The sequence below is a fragment of the Taudactylus pleione genome, unplaced genomic scaffold, assembly GCF_031769625.1.
Source record: "Taudactylus pleione unplaced genomic scaffold, aTauple2 ptg000550l, whole genome shotgun sequence".
Lineage (NCBI taxonomy): Eukaryota > Metazoa > Chordata > Amphibia > Anura > Myobatrachidae > Taudactylus > Taudactylus pleione.
In genome coordinates, this window is record NW_028284952.1 from 2,620,001 (window position 1) to 2,635,099 (window position 15,099).

Consider the following 15,099-nt stretch of genomic DNA (forward strand, 5'->3'; position numbering starts at 1 on the left):
TACAGCCAAAACATTCTTTTCTATTACAATTTACATTTAATTTTTTCAACTTATCAATGAATGTACTTGAGTTAAGAAGTAAAAGAGGTCTAAAGTTAATGTTTTTGAGCACCTACAGCCAAAGCACACTGGACATGCCCAATCTCGTCTGATCTTGGAAGCTATGCAGTGTTGGGCCTGGTTAGTACTTGGACAGGAGACCACCTGGGAATACCAGGTGCTGTAGGTAATTTTATATAGCCATAACATTCTTTTCTATTACATTTTACATTTCATTTTTCAACTTATCAATGAATTTACTTGAGTTAAGAAGTAAAAGAGGTCTAAAGTTAATGTTTTTGAGCACCTACAGCCAAACCACACTGGACATGCCCAATCTCGTCTGATCTTGGAAGTTATGCAGTGTTGGGCCTGGTTAGTACTTGGATGGAAGACCACCTGGGAATGCCAGGAGCTGTAGGTAATTTTATACTGCCATAACATTATTTTCTATTACATTTTACATTTAATTTTTTCAACTTATCAATGAATTTACTTGAGTTAAGAAGTAAAAGAGGTCTAAAGTTAATGTTTTTGAGCACCTACAGTCAAACCACACTGGACATCCCCAATCTCGTCTGATATTGGAAGCTATGCAGTGTTGGGCCTGGTTAGTACTTGGATGGGAGAACACATGGGAATACCAGGTGCAATAGGTAATTTTATACTGCCAAAACATTCTTTTCTATTACATTTTACATTTCATTTTTCAACTAATCATTGAATTTACTTGAGTTAAGAAGTAAAAGATGTCTAAAGTTAATGTTTTTGAGCACCTACAGCCAAACCACACTGGACATACCCAATCTCGTCTGATTTTGGAAGCTATGCAGTGTTGGGCCTGGTTAGTAATTGGATGGGAGACCACCTAGGAATCCCAGGTGCTGTAGGTAATTTTATACTGCCATAACAGTCTATTCTATTACATTTTACATTTATTTTTTTCAACTTATCAATGAATTTACTTGAGTTAAGAAGTAATAGAGGTCTAAAGTTAATGCTTTTGAGCACCTACAGCCAAACCACACTGGACATGCCCAATCTCGTTTGGTCTTGGCTGCTATGCAGTGTTGGGCCTGGTTAGTACTTGGATGGGAGACCACCTGGGAATACCAGGTGCTGTAGGTAATTTTATATAGCCATAACAATCTTTTTTATTACATTTTACATTACATTTTTTCAACTTATCAATGAATTTACTTGAGTTAAGAAGTAAAAGAGGTCTAAAGTTAATGTTTTTGAGCACCTACAGCCAAAGCACCCTGGACAATAACAATCTCATCTGATCTTGGAAGCTATGCAGTGTTGGGCCTGGTTAGTACTTCGATGGGAGACCACCTGGGAATACCAGATGCTGTAGGTAATTTTATACTGCCATAACATTCTTTTCTATTACATTTTACATTTAATTTTTTCAACTTATCAATGAATTTACTTGAGTTAGGAAGTAAAAGAGGTCTAAAATTAATGTTTTTGAGCGCCTACAGCCAAACCACACTGGACATGCCCAATCTCGTCTGATCTTGGACGCTATGCCGTGTTGGGCCTGGTAAGTACTTGGATGGGAGAACACCTGGGAATACCAGGTGCTGTACATCATTTTATACTGATATAACATTCTTTTCTATTACATTTTACATTTAATTTTTTCAACTTATCAATGAATTTACTTGAGTTAAGAAGAAATAGAGGTCTAAAGTTAATGCTTTTGAGCATCTACAGCCAAACCACACTGGACATTCCCAATCTCATCTGATCTTGGAAGCTATGCAGTGTTGGGCCTGGTTAGTACTTGGATGGGAGAGCACCTGGGAATACCAGGTGCTGTAGGTAATTTTATACTGCCATAACATTCTTTTCTATTACATTTTACATTTAATTTTTTCAACTTATCAATGAATTTACTAGAGTTAAGACGTAATAGAGGTCTAAAGTTAATGGTTTTGAGCACCTACAGCCAAACCACACTGGACATGCCCAATATCATCTGATCTTGGAAGTTATGCAGTGTTGGGCCTCATTAGTACTTGGATGGGAGACCACCTGGGAATACCAGGTGCTGTAGGTTACTTTATACTGCCATAACATTCTTTTCTATTACATTTTACATTTCATTTTTCAACTTATCATTGAATTTACTTGAGTTAAGAAGTAAAAGAGGTCTAAAGTTAATGTTTTTGAGCACCTACAGCCAAACCACACTGGACATGCCCAATCTTGTCTGATCTTGGAAGCTATGCAGTGTTGAGCCTGGTTAGTACTTGGATGGGAGACCACCTGGGAATGCCAGGTGCTATAGGTAATTTAATGCAGCCATAACTTTCTTTTCTATTACATTTTACATTTAATTTTTTCAACTTATCAATGAATTTACTTGAGTTAAGAAGTAATAGAGGTCTAAAGTTAATGTTTTTGAGCACCTACAACCAAACCACACTGGACATGCCCAATCTCGTCTGATCTTGGAAGCAATGCGGTGTTTGGCCTGGTTACTACTTGGGTGGGAGACCACCTGGGAATACCAGGTGCTGTAGGTAATTTTATACAGCCAAAACATTCTTTTCTATTACAATTTACATTATATTTTTTCAACTTATCAATGAAATTACTTGAGTTAAGAAGTAAAAGAGGTCTAAAGTTAATGTTTTTGAGCACCTACAGCCAAAGCACACTGGACATGCCCAATCTCGTCTGATCTTGGAAGCTATGCAGTGTTGGGCCTGGTTAGTACTTGGACAGGAGACCACCTGGGAATACCAGGTGCTGTAGGTAATTTTATATAGCCATAACATTCTTTTCTATTACATTTTACATTACATTTTTTCAACTTATCAATGAATTTACTTGAGTTAAGAAGTAAAAGAGGTCTAAAGTCAATGTTTTTGAGCACCTACAGCCAAACCACACTGGACATTCCCAATCTTGTTTGATCTTGGAAGCTATGTAGTGTTGGGCTTGGTTAGTACTTGGATGGGAGACTACCTGGGAATGCCAGGTGCTGTAGGTAATTTTATGCAGCCATAACATTCTTTTCTATTACATTTTACTTTTAATTTTTTCAACTTATCAATGAATTTACTTGAGTTAAGAAGTAAAAGAGGTCTAAAGTTAATGTTTTTGAGCACCTACAGTCAAACCACAGAGGACATGCCCAATCTCATCTGATCTTGGAAGCTATGCAGTGTTGGGCCTGGTTAGTACTTGGATGGGAGACCACCTGGGAATACCAGGTGCTGTAGGTAATTTTATACTGCTATAACATTCTTTTCTATTACATTTTACATTTAATTTTTTCAACTTATCAATGAATTTACTTGAGTTAAGAAGTAATAGAGGTCTAAAGTTAATGCTTTTGAGCACCTACAGCCAAACCACACTGGACATGCCCAATCTCGTTTGGTCTTGGAAGCTATGCAGTGTTGGGCCTGTTTAGTACTTGGATGGGAGACCACCTGGGAATACCATGTGCTGTAGGTAATTTTATATAGCCATAACATTCTTTTCTATTACATTTTACTTTACATTTTTTCAACTTATCAATGAATTTACTTGAGTTAAGAAGTAAAAGAGGTCTAAAATTAATGTTTTTGATCGTCTACAGCCAAACCACACTGGACATGCCCAATCTCATCTGATCTTGGACGCTATGCCGTGTTGGGCCTGGTAAGTACTTGGATTGGAGAACACGTGGGAATACCAGGTGCTGTACATCATTTTATACTGATATAACATTCTTTTCTATTACATTTTACATTTAATTTTTTCAACTTATCAATGAATTTACTTGAGTTAAGAAGTAATAGAAATCTAAAGTTAATGATTTTGAGCATCTACAGCCAAACCACACTGGACATGCCCAATCTCATCTGATCCTGGAAGCTATGCAGTGTTGGCCCTGGTTAGTACTTGGATGGGAGACCACCTGGGAATACCAGGTGCTGTAGGTAATTTTATACTGCCATAACATTCTTTTCTATTACATTTTACATTTAATTTTTTCAACTTATCAATGAATTTACTTGAGTTAAGAAGTAATAGAGGTATAAAGTTAATGGTTTTGGGCACCAACAGCCAAACCACACTGGACATGCTCAATATCATCTGATCTTGGAAGCTATGCAGTGTTGGGCCTGGTTAGTACTTGGATGGGAGACCACCTGGGAATACCAGGTGCTGTAGGTAACTTTATACTGCCATAACATACTTTTCTATTACATTTTACATTTCATTTTTCAACTTATCATTGAATTTACTTGAGTTAAGAAGTAAAAGAGGTCTAAAGTTAATGTTTTTGAGCACCTACAGCCAAACCACACTGGACATGCTCAATCTTGTCTGATCTTGGAAGCTATGCAGTGTTGAGCCTGGTTAGTACATGGATGGGAGACAACCTGGGAATACCAGGTGCTATAGGTAGTTTTATACAGCCATAACATTCTTTTCTATTACATTTTACATTTAATTTTTTCAACTTATCAATGAATTTACTTGAGTTAAGAAGTAATAGAGGTCTAAAGTTAATGTTTTTAAGCAACTACAGCCAAACCACACTGGACATGCCCAAAATCTTCTGATCTTGGAAGCAATGCGGTGTTTGGCCTGGATACTACTTGGGTGGGAGACCACCTGGGAATACCAGGTGCTGTAGGTAATTTTATACAGCCAAAATATTCTTTTCTATTACAATATACATTTAATTTTTTCAACTTATCAATGAATTTACTTGAGTTAAGAAGTAAAAGAGGTCTAAAGTTAATGTTTTTGAGCACCTACAGCCAAAGCACACTGGACATGCCCAATCTCGTCTGATCTTGGAAGCTATGCAGTGTTGGGCCTGGTTAGTACTTGGACAGGAGACCTCCTGGGAATACCAGGTGCTGTAGGTAATTTTATATAGCCATAACATTCTTTTCTATTACATTTTACATTACATTTTTTCAACTTATCAATGAATTTACTTGAGTTAAGAAGTAAAAGAGGTCTAAAGTTAATGTTTTTGAGCACCTACAGTCAAACCACACTGGACATGCCCAATCTCGTCTGATCTTGGAAGCTATGCAGTGTTGGGCCTGGTTAGTACTTGGATGGGAGACCCCCTGGGAATACCAGGTGCTCTAGGTAATTTTATACTGCCATAACATTCTTTTCTATTACATTTTACATTTAATTTTTTAAACTTATCAATGAATGTACTTGAGTTAAGAAGTAATAGAGGTCTAAATTTAATGCTTTTGACCACCTACAGCCAAACCACACTGGACATGCCCAATCTCGTCTGATCTTGTAAGCTTTGCTGTGTTGGGCCTGGTTTGTACTTGGATGGGAGACCACCTGGGAATACCAGTACCTGTTGGAAATTTTATACAGCCAAAACATTCTTTTCTATTACATTTTACATTTAATATTTTCAACTTATCAATGAATTTACTTGAGTTAAGAAGTAAAAGAGGTCTAAAGTTAATGTTTTTGAGCACCTACAGCCAAACCACACTGGACATTCCCAATCTTGTTTGATCTTGGAAGCTATGTAGTGTTGGGCCTGGTTAGTACTTTGATGGGAGACCACCTGGGAATACCAGGTGCTGTAGGTAATTTTATACTGCTATAACATTCTTTTCTATTACATTTTACATTTAATTTTTTCAGCTTATCAATGAATTTACTTGAGTTAAGAAGTAATAGAGGTCTAAAGTTAAGGCTTTGGGCACCTACAGCCAAACCACACTGGACATGCCCAATCTCGTCTGATCTTGGAAGCTATGCAGTGTTGAGCCTGGTTAGTAATTGGATGGGAGACAACCTGGGAATACCAGGTGCTATAGGTAATTTTATGCAGCCATAACATTCTTTTCTATTACATTTTACATTTAATTTTTTCAACTTATCAATGAATTTACTTGAGTTAAGAAGCAATAGAGGTCTAAAGTTAATGTTTTTAAGCAACTACAGCCAAACCACACTGGACATGCCCAAAATCTTCTGATCTTGGAAGCAATGCGGTGTTTGGCCTGGATACTACTTGGGTGGGAGACCACCTGGGAATACCAGGTGCTGTAGGTAATTTTATACAGCCAAAACATTCTTTTCTATTACAATTTACATTTAATTTTTTCAACTTATCAATGAATTTACTTGAGTTAAGAAGTAAAAGAGGTCTAAAGTTAATGTTTTTGAGCACCTACAGCCAAAGCACACTGGACATGCCCAATCTCGTCTGATCTTGGAAGCTATGCAGTGTTGGGCCTGGTTAGTACTTGGACATTAGACCACCTGGGAATACCAGGTGCTGTAGGTAATTTTATATAGCCATAACATTCTTTTCTATTACATTTTACATTACATTTTTTCAACTTATCAATGAATTTACTTGAGTTAAGAAGTAAAAGAGGTCTAAAGTTAATGTTTTTGAGCACCTACAGTCAAACCACACTGGACATGCCCAATCTCATCTGATCTTGGAAGCTATGCAGTGTTGGGCCTGGTTAGTACTTGGATGGGAGACCCCCTGGGAGTACCAGGTGCTGTAGGTAATTTTATACTGCCATAACATTCTTTTCTATTACATTTTACATTTAATTTTTTAAACTTATCAATGAATGTACTTGAGTTAAGAAGTAATAGAGGTCTAAATTTAATGCTTTTGAGCACCTACAGCCAAACCACACTGGACATGCCCAATCTTGTCTGATCTTGTAAGCTTTGCTGTGTTGGGCCTGGTTTGTACTTGGATGGGAGACCACCTGGGAATACCAGTACCTGTTGGAAATTTTATACAGCCAAAACATTCTTTTCTATTACATTTTACATTTAATATTTTCAACTTATCAATGAATTTACTTGAGTTAAGAAGTAAAAGAGGTCTAAAGTTAATGTTTTTGAGCACCTACAGCCAAACCACACTGGACATTCCCAATCTTGTTTGGTCTTGGAAGCTATGTAGTGTTGGGCCAGGTTAGTACTTTGATGGGAGACCCCCTGGGAATACCAGGTGCTGTAGGTAATTTTATACTGCTATAACATTCTTTTCTATTACATTTTACATTTAATTTTTTCAGCTTATCAATGAATTTACTTGAGTTAAGAAGTAATAGAGGTCTAAAGTTAAGGCTTTGGGCACCTACAGCCAAACCACACTGGACATGCCCAATCTCGTCTGATCTGGGAAGCTATGCAGTGTTGGGCCTGGTTAGTACTTCGATGGGAGACCACCTGGGAATACCAGGAGCTGTAGGTAATTTTATACTGCCATAACATTCTTTTCTATTACATTTTACATTTCATTTTTCAACTTATCATTGAATTTACTTGAGTTAAGAAGTAAAAGAGGTCTAAAGTTAATGTTTTTGAGCACTTACAGGCAAACCACACTGGACATGCCCAATCTTGTCTGATCTTGGAAGCTATGCAGTGTTGGGCCTGGTTAGTACTTGGATGGGAGACCACCTGGGAATACCAGGTGCTGTAGGTATTTTTATGCAGCCATAACATTCTTTTCTATTACATTTTACATTTAATTTTTTCAACTTATCAATGAATTTACTTGTGTTAAGAAGTAATAGAGGTCTAAAGTTAATGTTTTTGAGCACCAACAGCCAAACCACACTGGACATGCCCAATCTCGTCTGATCTTGGAAGCTATGCAGTGTTGGGCCTGGTTAGTACATGGATGGGAGACCACCTAGGAATCCCAGGTGCTGTAGGTACTTTTATACTGCCATAACTGTCTTTTCTATTACATTTTACATTTAATTTTTCTACTTATCAATGAATTTACTTGAGTTAAGAAGTAATAGAGGTCTGAAGTTAATGCTTTTGAGCACCTACAGCCAAACCACACTGGACATGCCCAATCTCGTTTGATCTTGGAAGCTATGCAGTGTTGGGCCTGGTTAGTACTTGGATGGGAGACCACCTGTGATTACCAGGTGCTGTAGGTAATTTTATATAGTCATAACATTCTTTTCTATTACATTTTACATTACATTTTTTAAACTTATCAATAAATTAACTTGAGTTAAGAAGTAAAAGAGGTCTAAAGTTAATGCTTTTGAGCACCTACAGTCAAACCACACTGGACATGCCCAATCTCGTCTTATCTTGAAAGCTATGCAGTGTTGGGCCTGGTTAGTACTTGGATGGGAGACCACCTGGGAATGCCAGGTGCTGTAGGTAATTTTATACTGCCATAACATTCTTTTCTATTAAATTTTACATTTCATTTTTCAACTAATCATTGAATTTACTTGAGTTAAGAAGTAAAAGAGGTCTAAAGTTAATGTTTTTGAGTACCTACAGCCAAACCACACTGGACATGCCCAATCTCGTCTGAACTTGGAAGCTATGCAGTGTTGGGCCTGGTTAGTACTTGGATGGGAGACCACCTAGGAATCCCAGGTGCTGTAGGTAATTTTATACTGCCATAACAGTCTATTCTATTACATTTTACATTTAATTTTTTCAACTTATCAATGAATTTACTTGAGTTAAAAAGTAATAGAGGTCTAAAGTTAATGCTTTTGAGCACCTACAGCCAAACCACACTGGACATGCCCAATCTCGTTTGGTCTTGGAAGCTATGCAGTGTTGGGCATGGTTAGTACTTGGATGGGAGACCACCTGGGAATACCAGGTGCTGTAGGTAATTTTATATAGCCATAACATTCTTTTCTATTACATCTTACATTACATTTTTTCAACTTATCAATGAATTTACTTGAGTTAAGAAGTAAAAGAGGTCTAAAGTTAATGTTTTTGAGCACCTACAGCCAAAGCACACTGGACAATAACAATCTCATCTGATCTTGGAAGCTATGCAGTGTTGGGCCTGGTTAGTACTTCGATGGGAGACCACCAGGGAATACCAGATGCTGTAGGTAATTTTATACTGCCATAACATTCTTTTCTATTACATTTTACATTTAATTTTTTCAACTTATCAATGAATTTACTTGAGTTAAGAAGTAAAAGAGGTCTAAAATTAATGTTTTTGAGTGCCTACAGCCAAACCACACTGGACATGCCCAATCTCGTCTGATCTTGCAAACTATGCAGTGTTGGGCCTGGTTTGTACTTGGATGGGAAATCACCTGGGAATACCAGGTGCTGTAGGTAATTTTAGACAGCCAAATCATTATTTTCTATTACATTTTACATTTAATTTTTTCAACTTATCAATGAATTTACTTGAGTTAAGAAGTAAAACAGGTCTAAAGTTAATGTTTTTGAGCACCTACAGCCAAACCACGCTGGACTTGCCCAATCTCATCTGATCTTGGAAACTATGCAGTGTTTTGGGCTTGGTTACTACTTGGATGGGAGACCACCTGGGAATACCAGGAGCTGTAGATAATTTTATACTGCCATAACATTCTTTTCTATCACATTTTACATTTCATTTTTCAAATAATCATTGAATTTACTTGGGTTAAGAAGTAAAAGAGGTCTAAAGTTAATGTTTTTGAGCACCTACAGCCAAACCACATTGGACATGCCCAATCTTGTCTGAACTTGGAAGCTAAGCAGTGTTGTGTGTGGTTAGTGTTTGGATGGGAGACCACCTGGGAATACCAGGTGCTGTAGGTAATTTTATACTGCCATAACAATCTTTTCTATTACATTTTACATTTAATTTTTTCAACTTATCAATGAATTTACTTGAGTTAAGAAGTAATAGAGGTCTAAAGTTAATGGTTTTGGGCACCTACAGCCAAACCACACTGGACATGCCCAATCTCGTCTGATCTTGGAAGCTATGCAGTGTTGGGCCTGGTTAGTACTTGGATTGGAGACCACCTGGGAATACCAGGAGCTGTAGGTAATTTTATACTGCCAAAACATTCTTTTCTATTACATTTTACATTTCATTTTTCAACTTATCATTGAATTTACTTGAGTTAAGAAGTAAAAGAGGTCTAAAGTTAATGTTTTTGAGCACCTACAGCCAAACCACACTGGACATGCCCAATCTAGTCTGATTTTGGAAGGCTATGCAGTGTTGGGCCTGGTTAGTACTTGGATGGGAGACCACCTAGGAATCCCAGGTGCTGTAGGTAATTTTATACTGCCATAACAGTCTATTCTATTACATTTTACATTTAATTTTTTCAACTTATCAATGAATTTACTTGAGTTAAGAAGTAATAGAGGTCTAAAGTTAATGCTTTTGAGCATCTACAGCCAAACCACACTGGACATGCCCAATTTCATCTGATCTTGGAAGCTATGTAGTGTTGGGCCTGGTTAGTACTTGGATGGGAGACCCCCTGGGAATACCAGGTGCTGTAGGTAATTTTATACTACCATAACATTCTTTTCTATTACATTTTACATTTAATTTTTTTAACTTATCAATGAATTTACTTGAGTTAAGAAGTAATAGAGGTCTAAAGTTAATGTTTTTGAGCACCTACAGCCAAACCACACTGGACATGCCCAATCTCGTCTGATCTTGGAAGCAATGCGGTGTTTGGCCTGGTTACTACTTGGGTGGGAGACCACCTGGGAATACCAGGTGCTGTAGGTAATTTTATACAGCCAAAACATTCTTTTCTATTACAATTTACATTTAATTTTTTCAACTTATCAATGAATTTACTTGAGTTAAGAAGTAAAAGAGGTCTAAAGTTAATGTTTTTGAGCACCTACAGCCAAAGCACACTGGACATGCTAAATCTCTTCTGATCTTGGAAGCTATGCAGTGTTGGGCCTGGTTAGTACTTGGACAGGAGACCACCTGGGAATACCAGGTGCTGTAGTTAATTTTATATAGCCATAACATTCTTTTCTATTACATTTTACATTACATTTTTTCAACTTATCAATGAATTTACTTGAGTTAAGAAGTAAAAGAGGTCTAAAGTTAATGTTTTTGAGCACCTACAGTCAAACCACACTGGACATGCCCAATCTCGTCTGATCTTGAAAGCTATGCAGTGTTGGGCTTGGTTAGTACTTGGATGGGAGACCACCTGGGAATGCCAGGTGCTGTAGGTAATTTTATACTACCATAACATTCTTTTCTATTACATTTTACATTTCATTTTTCAACTAATCATTGAATTTACTTGAGTTAAGAAGTAAAAGAGGTCTAAAGTTAATGTTTTTGAGCACCTACAGCCAAACCACACTGGACATGCCCAATCTAGTCTGGTTTTGGAAGCTTTGCAGTGTTGGGCCTGGTTAGTACTTGGATGGGAGACCACCTAGGAATCCCAGGTGCTGTAGGTAATTTTATACTGCCATAACAGTCTATTCTATTACATTTTACATTTAATTTTTTCAACTTATCAATGAATTTACTTGAGTTAAGAAGTAATAGAGGTCTAAAGTTAATGCTTTTGAGCATCTACAGCCAAACCACACTGGACATGCCCAATCTCATCTGATCTTGGAAGCTATGTAGTGTTGGGCCTGGTTAGTACTTGGATGGGAGACCCCCTGGGGATACCAGGTGCTGTAGGTAATTTTATACTGCCATAACATTCTTTTCTATTACATTTTACATTTAATTTTTTTAACTTATCAATGAATTTACTTGAGTTAAGAAGTAATAGAGGTCTAAAGTTAATGTTTTTGAGCACCTATAGCCAAACCACACTGGACATGCCCAATCTCGTCTGATCTTGGAAGCAATGCGGTGTTTGGCCTGGTTACTACTTGGGTGGGAGACCACCTGGGAATACCAGGTGCTGTAGGTAATTTTATACAGCCAAATCATTCTTTTCTATTACAATTTACATTTAATTTTTTCAACTTATCAATGAATTTACTTGAGTTAAGAAGTAAAAGAGGTCTAAAGTTAATGTTTTTGAGCACCTACAGCCAAGCACACTGGACATGCCCAATCTCGTCTGATCTTGGAAGCTATGCAGTGTTGGGCCTGGTTAGTACTTGGACAGGAGACCACCTGGGAATACCAGGTGCTGTAGGTAATTTTATATAGCCATAACATTCTTTTCTATTACATTTTACATTACATTTTTTCAACTTATCAATGAATTTACTTGAGTTAAGAAGTAAAAGAGGTCTAAAGTTAAGTCTTTGGGCACCTACAGCCAAACCACACTGGACATGGCCAATCTCGTCTGATCTTGGAAGCTATGCAGTGTTGGTCCTGGTTAGTACTTGGATGGGAAACCACCTGGGAATACCAGGTGCTGTAGGTAATTTTATATAGTCATAACATTCTTTTCTATTACATTTTACATTACATTTTTTCAACTTATCAATGAATTAACTTGAGTTAAGAAGTAAAAGAGGTCTAAAGTTAATGTTTTTGAGCACCTACAGTCAAACTACACTGGACATGCCCAATCTCGTCTGATCTTGAAAGCTATGCAGTGTTGGGCCTGGTTAGTACTTGGATGGGAGACCACCTGGGGATGCCAGGTGCTGTAGGTAATTTTATACTACCATAACATTCTTTTCTATTACATTTTACATTTCATTTTTCAACTAATCATTGAATTTACTTGAGTTAAGAAGTAAAAGAGGTCTAAAGTTAATGTTTTTGAGCACCTACAGCCAAACCACACTGGACATGCCCAATCTCGTCTGAACTTGGAAGCTATGCAGTGTTGGGCCTGGTTAGTACTTGGATGGGAAACCACCTGGGAATACCAGGTGCTGTAGGTAATTTTATACAGCCAAAACATTCTTTTCTATTACAATTTACATTTAATTTTTTCAACTTATCAATGAATTTACTTGAGTTAAGAAGTAAAAGAGGTCTAAAGTTAATGTTTTTGAGCACCTACAGCCAAAGCACACTGGACATGCTAAATCTCGTCTGATCTTGGAAGCTATGCAGTGTTGGGCCTGGTTAGTACTTGGACAGGAGACCACCTGGGAATACCAGGTGCTGTAGGTAATTTTATATAGCCATAACATTCTTTTCTATTACATTTTACATTACATTTTTTCAACTTATCAATGAATTTACTTGAGTTAAGAAGTAAAAGAGGTCTAAAGTTAATGTTTTTGAGCACCTACAGTCAAACCACACTGGACATGCCCAATCTCGTCTGATCTTGGAAGCTATGCAGTGTTGGGCCTGGTTAGTACTTGGATGGGAGACCCCCTTGGAATACCAGGTGCTGTAGGTAATTTTATACTGCCATAACATTCTTTTCTATTACATTTTACATTTAATTTTTTCAACATATCAATGAATTTACTTGAGTTAAGAAGTAATAGAGGTCTAAAGTTAAGGCTTTGGGCACCTACAGCCAAACCACACTGGACATGCCCAATCTCGTCTGATCTTGGAAGCTATGCAGTGTTGGGCCTGGTTAGTACTTGGATGGGAGACCACCTGGGAATACCAGGTGCTGTAGGTAATTTTATATAGTCATAACATTCTTTTCTATTACATTTTACATTACATTTTTTCAACTTATCAATGAATTAACTTGAGTTAAGAAGTAAAAGAGGTCTAAAGTTAATGTTTTTGAGCACCTACAGTCAAACCACACTGGACATGCCCAATCTCGTCTGATCTTGAAAGCTATGCAGTGTTGGGCTTGGTTAGTACTTGGATGGGAGACCACCTGGGAATGCCAGGTGCTGTAGGTAATTTTATACTACCATAACATTCTTTTCTATTACATTTTACATTTCATTTTTCAACTAATCATTGAATTTACTTGAGTTAAGAAGTAAAAGAGGTCTAAAGTTAATGTTTTTGAGCACCTACAGCCAAACCACACTGGACATGCCCAATCTAGTCTGGTTTTGGAAGCTTTGCAGTGTTGGGCCTGGTTAGTACTTGGATGGGAGACCACCTAGGAATCCCAGGTGCTATAGGTAATTTTATACTGCCATAACAGTCTATTCTATTACATTTTACATTTAATTTTTTCAACTTATCAATGAATTTACTTGAGTTAAGAAGTAATAGAGGTCTAAAGTTAATGCTTTTGAGCATCTACAGCCAAACCACACTGGACATGCCCAATCTCATCTGATCTTGGAAGTTATGTAGTGTTGGGCCTGGTTAGTACTTGGATGGGAGACCCCCTGGGAATACCAGGTGCTGTAGGTAATTTTATACTGCCATAACATTCTTTTCTATTACATTTTACATTTAATTTTTTTAACTTATCAATGAATTTACTTGAGTTAAGAAGTAATAGAGGTCTAAAGTTAATGTTTTTGAGCACCTATAGCCAAACCACACTGGACATGCCCAATCTCGTCTGATCTTGGAAGCAATGCGGTGTTTGGCCTGGTTACTACTTGGGTGGGAGACCACCTGGGAATACCAGGTGCTGTAGGTAATTTTATACAGCCAAATCATTCTTTTCTATTACAATTTACATTTAATTTTTTCAACTTATCAATGAATTTACTTGAGTTAAGAAGTAAAAGAGGTCTAAAGTTAATGTTTTTGAGCACCTACAGCCAAAGCACACTGGACATGCCCAATCTCGTCTGATCTTGGAAGCTATGCAGTGTTGGGCCTGGTTAGTACTTGGACAGGAGACCACCTGGGAATACCAGGTGCTGTAGGTAATTTTATATAGCCATAACATTCTTTTCTATTACATTTTACATTACATTTTTTCAACTTATCAATGAATTTACTTGAGTTAAGAAGTAAAAGAGGTCTAAAGTTAAGGCTTTGGGCACCTACAGCCAAACCACACTGGACATGGCCAATCTCGTCTGATCTTGGAAGCTATGCAGTGTTGGTCCTGGTTAGTACTTGGATGGGAAGCCACCTGGGAATACCAGGTGCTGTAGGTAATTTTATATAGTCATAACATTCTTTTCTATTACATTTTACATTACATTTTTTCAACTTATCAATGAATTAACTTGAGTTAAGAAGTAAAAGAGGTCTAAAGTTAATGTTTTTGAGCACCTACAGTCAAACCACACTGGACATGCCCAATCTCGTCTGATCTTGAAAGCTATGCAGTGTTGGGCCTGGTTAGTACTTGGATGGGAGACCACCTGGGAATGCCAGGTGCTGTAGGTAATTTTATACTACCATAACATTCTTTTCTATTACATTTTACATTTCATTTTTCAACTAATCATTGAATTTACTTGAGTTAA

The 15,099-nt window shown here is 37.3% G+C and overlaps 3 non-coding genes and 56 pseudogenes across 3 annotated transcripts; all 59 read left to right on the forward strand.

Moving 5' to 3' along the window:
- Positions 1-110: 110 nt before the first annotated feature.
- LOC148493134 (5S ribosomal RNA) lies at positions 111-229 on the forward strand (annotated as a pseudogene).
- A 115-nt stretch (positions 230-344) lies between these two features.
- Positions 345-463, forward strand: LOC148493135 (5S ribosomal RNA; annotated as a pseudogene).
- A 116-nt stretch (positions 464-579) lies between these two features.
- Positions 580-698, forward strand: LOC148493136 (5S ribosomal RNA; annotated as a pseudogene).
- Positions 699-813: 115 nt separating this feature from the next.
- On the forward strand, positions 814-932 carry LOC148493137 (5S ribosomal RNA; annotated as a pseudogene).
- Positions 933-1,048: 116 nt separating this feature from the next.
- On the forward strand, positions 1,049-1,167 carry LOC148493138 (5S ribosomal RNA; annotated as a pseudogene).
- Positions 1,168-1,283: 116 nt separating this feature from the next.
- On the forward strand, positions 1,284-1,402 carry LOC148493139 (5S ribosomal RNA; annotated as a pseudogene).
- A 116-nt stretch (positions 1,403-1,518) lies between these two features.
- On the forward strand, positions 1,519-1,637 carry LOC148493140 (5S ribosomal RNA; annotated as a pseudogene).
- A 116-nt stretch (positions 1,638-1,753) lies between these two features.
- LOC148493141 (5S ribosomal RNA) lies at positions 1,754-1,872 on the forward strand (annotated as a pseudogene).
- Positions 1,873-1,988: 116 nt separating this feature from the next.
- On the forward strand, positions 1,989-2,107 carry LOC148493142 (5S ribosomal RNA; annotated as a pseudogene).
- Positions 2,108-2,222: 115 nt separating this feature from the next.
- LOC148493143 (5S ribosomal RNA) lies at positions 2,223-2,341 on the forward strand (annotated as a pseudogene).
- A 116-nt stretch (positions 2,342-2,457) lies between these two features.
- LOC148493144 (5S ribosomal RNA) lies at positions 2,458-2,576 on the forward strand (annotated as a pseudogene).
- Positions 2,577-2,692: 116 nt separating this feature from the next.
- Positions 2,693-2,811, forward strand: LOC148493145 (5S ribosomal RNA; annotated as a pseudogene).
- Positions 2,812-2,927: 116 nt separating this feature from the next.
- On the forward strand, positions 2,928-3,046 carry LOC148493146 (5S ribosomal RNA; annotated as a pseudogene).
- A 116-nt stretch (positions 3,047-3,162) lies between these two features.
- LOC148493147 (5S ribosomal RNA) lies at positions 3,163-3,281 on the forward strand (annotated as a pseudogene).
- Positions 3,282-3,397: 116 nt separating this feature from the next.
- Positions 3,398-3,516, forward strand: LOC148493148 (5S ribosomal RNA; annotated as a pseudogene).
- A 116-nt stretch (positions 3,517-3,632) lies between these two features.
- On the forward strand, positions 3,633-3,751 carry LOC148493149 (5S ribosomal RNA; annotated as a pseudogene).
- A 116-nt stretch (positions 3,752-3,867) lies between these two features.
- Positions 3,868-3,986, forward strand: LOC148493150 (5S ribosomal RNA; annotated as a pseudogene).
- Positions 3,987-4,102: 116 nt separating this feature from the next.
- LOC148493151 (5S ribosomal RNA) lies at positions 4,103-4,221 on the forward strand (annotated as a pseudogene).
- Positions 4,222-4,806: 585 nt separating this feature from the next.
- LOC148493152 (5S ribosomal RNA) lies at positions 4,807-4,925 on the forward strand (annotated as a pseudogene).
- Positions 4,926-5,041: 116 nt separating this feature from the next.
- Positions 5,042-5,160, forward strand: LOC148493153 (5S ribosomal RNA; annotated as a pseudogene).
- A 351-nt stretch (positions 5,161-5,511) lies between these two features.
- LOC148493154 (5S ribosomal RNA) lies at positions 5,512-5,630 on the forward strand (annotated as a pseudogene).
- A 115-nt stretch (positions 5,631-5,745) lies between these two features.
- Positions 5,746-5,864, forward strand: LOC148493155 (5S ribosomal RNA; annotated as a pseudogene).
- Positions 5,865-6,215: 351 nt separating this feature from the next.
- Positions 6,216-6,334, forward strand: LOC148493156 (5S ribosomal RNA; annotated as a pseudogene).
- A 116-nt stretch (positions 6,335-6,450) lies between these two features.
- LOC148493157 (5S ribosomal RNA) lies at positions 6,451-6,569 on the forward strand. The gene has a single exon (XR_015871123.1). It is a non-coding gene; the product is annotated as a 5S ribosomal RNA (ribosomal RNA).
- A 351-nt stretch (positions 6,570-6,920) lies between these two features.
- On the forward strand, positions 6,921-7,039 carry LOC148493158 (5S ribosomal RNA; annotated as a pseudogene).
- A 115-nt stretch (positions 7,040-7,154) lies between these two features.
- On the forward strand, positions 7,155-7,273 carry LOC148493159 (5S ribosomal RNA; annotated as a pseudogene).
- Positions 7,274-7,388: 115 nt separating this feature from the next.
- Positions 7,389-7,507, forward strand: LOC148493160 (5S ribosomal RNA; annotated as a pseudogene).
- A 116-nt stretch (positions 7,508-7,623) lies between these two features.
- LOC148493161 (5S ribosomal RNA) lies at positions 7,624-7,742 on the forward strand (annotated as a pseudogene).
- A 115-nt stretch (positions 7,743-7,857) lies between these two features.
- LOC148493162 (5S ribosomal RNA) lies at positions 7,858-7,976 on the forward strand (annotated as a pseudogene).
- Positions 7,977-8,092: 116 nt separating this feature from the next.
- LOC148493163 (5S ribosomal RNA) lies at positions 8,093-8,211 on the forward strand (annotated as a pseudogene).
- A 115-nt stretch (positions 8,212-8,326) lies between these two features.
- LOC148493164 (5S ribosomal RNA) lies at positions 8,327-8,445 on the forward strand (annotated as a pseudogene).
- Positions 8,446-8,561: 116 nt separating this feature from the next.
- On the forward strand, positions 8,562-8,680 carry LOC148493165 (5S ribosomal RNA; annotated as a pseudogene).
- A 116-nt stretch (positions 8,681-8,796) lies between these two features.
- LOC148493166 (5S ribosomal RNA) lies at positions 8,797-8,915 on the forward strand (annotated as a pseudogene).
- A 116-nt stretch (positions 8,916-9,031) lies between these two features.
- On the forward strand, positions 9,032-9,150 carry LOC148493167 (5S ribosomal RNA; annotated as a pseudogene).
- A 116-nt stretch (positions 9,151-9,266) lies between these two features.
- On the forward strand, positions 9,267-9,387 carry LOC148493168 (5S ribosomal RNA; annotated as a pseudogene).
- Positions 9,388-9,502: 115 nt separating this feature from the next.
- On the forward strand, positions 9,503-9,621 carry LOC148493169 (5S ribosomal RNA; annotated as a pseudogene).
- A 116-nt stretch (positions 9,622-9,737) lies between these two features.
- On the forward strand, positions 9,738-9,856 carry LOC148493170 (5S ribosomal RNA; annotated as a pseudogene).
- A 115-nt stretch (positions 9,857-9,971) lies between these two features.
- Positions 9,972-10,091, forward strand: LOC148493171 (5S ribosomal RNA; annotated as a pseudogene).
- Positions 10,092-10,207: 116 nt separating this feature from the next.
- On the forward strand, positions 10,208-10,326 carry LOC148493172 (5S ribosomal RNA; annotated as a pseudogene).
- A 116-nt stretch (positions 10,327-10,442) lies between these two features.
- Positions 10,443-10,561, forward strand: LOC148493173 (5S ribosomal RNA; annotated as a pseudogene).
- A 116-nt stretch (positions 10,562-10,677) lies between these two features.
- On the forward strand, positions 10,678-10,796 carry LOC148493174 (5S ribosomal RNA; annotated as a pseudogene).
- A 116-nt stretch (positions 10,797-10,912) lies between these two features.
- Positions 10,913-11,031, forward strand: LOC148493175 (5S ribosomal RNA; annotated as a pseudogene).
- Positions 11,032-11,146: 115 nt separating this feature from the next.
- On the forward strand, positions 11,147-11,265 carry LOC148493176 (5S ribosomal RNA; annotated as a pseudogene).
- A 116-nt stretch (positions 11,266-11,381) lies between these two features.
- On the forward strand, positions 11,382-11,500 carry LOC148493177 (5S ribosomal RNA; annotated as a pseudogene).
- Positions 11,501-11,616: 116 nt separating this feature from the next.
- Positions 11,617-11,735, forward strand: LOC148493178 (5S ribosomal RNA; annotated as a pseudogene).
- Positions 11,736-11,851: 116 nt separating this feature from the next.
- LOC148493179 (5S ribosomal RNA) lies at positions 11,852-11,969 on the forward strand (annotated as a pseudogene).
- Positions 11,970-12,084: 115 nt separating this feature from the next.
- LOC148493180 (5S ribosomal RNA) lies at positions 12,085-12,203 on the forward strand (annotated as a pseudogene).
- Positions 12,204-12,319: 116 nt separating this feature from the next.
- Positions 12,320-12,438, forward strand: LOC148493181 (5S ribosomal RNA; annotated as a pseudogene).
- Positions 12,439-12,553: 115 nt separating this feature from the next.
- LOC148493182 (5S ribosomal RNA) lies at positions 12,554-12,672 on the forward strand. The gene has a single exon (XR_015870464.1). It is a non-coding gene; the product is annotated as a 5S ribosomal RNA (ribosomal RNA).
- A 116-nt stretch (positions 12,673-12,788) lies between these two features.
- LOC148493183 (5S ribosomal RNA) lies at positions 12,789-12,907 on the forward strand (annotated as a pseudogene).
- Positions 12,908-13,023: 116 nt separating this feature from the next.
- LOC148493184 (5S ribosomal RNA) lies at positions 13,024-13,142 on the forward strand (annotated as a pseudogene).
- Positions 13,143-13,257: 115 nt separating this feature from the next.
- On the forward strand, positions 13,258-13,376 carry LOC148493185 (5S ribosomal RNA). The gene has a single exon (XR_015870225.1). It is a non-coding gene; the product is annotated as a 5S ribosomal RNA (ribosomal RNA).
- Positions 13,377-13,492: 116 nt separating this feature from the next.
- LOC148493186 (5S ribosomal RNA) lies at positions 13,493-13,611 on the forward strand (annotated as a pseudogene).
- Positions 13,612-13,726: 115 nt separating this feature from the next.
- LOC148493187 (5S ribosomal RNA) lies at positions 13,727-13,845 on the forward strand (annotated as a pseudogene).
- A 116-nt stretch (positions 13,846-13,961) lies between these two features.
- On the forward strand, positions 13,962-14,080 carry LOC148493188 (5S ribosomal RNA; annotated as a pseudogene).
- Positions 14,081-14,196: 116 nt separating this feature from the next.
- On the forward strand, positions 14,197-14,315 carry LOC148493189 (5S ribosomal RNA; annotated as a pseudogene).
- Positions 14,316-14,431: 116 nt separating this feature from the next.
- LOC148493190 (5S ribosomal RNA) lies at positions 14,432-14,550 on the forward strand (annotated as a pseudogene).
- A 115-nt stretch (positions 14,551-14,665) lies between these two features.
- LOC148493191 (5S ribosomal RNA) lies at positions 14,666-14,784 on the forward strand (annotated as a pseudogene).
- Positions 14,785-14,900: 116 nt separating this feature from the next.
- Positions 14,901-15,019, forward strand: LOC148493192 (5S ribosomal RNA; annotated as a pseudogene).
- The last annotated feature ends 80 nt before the right edge of the window (positions 15,020-15,099 follow it).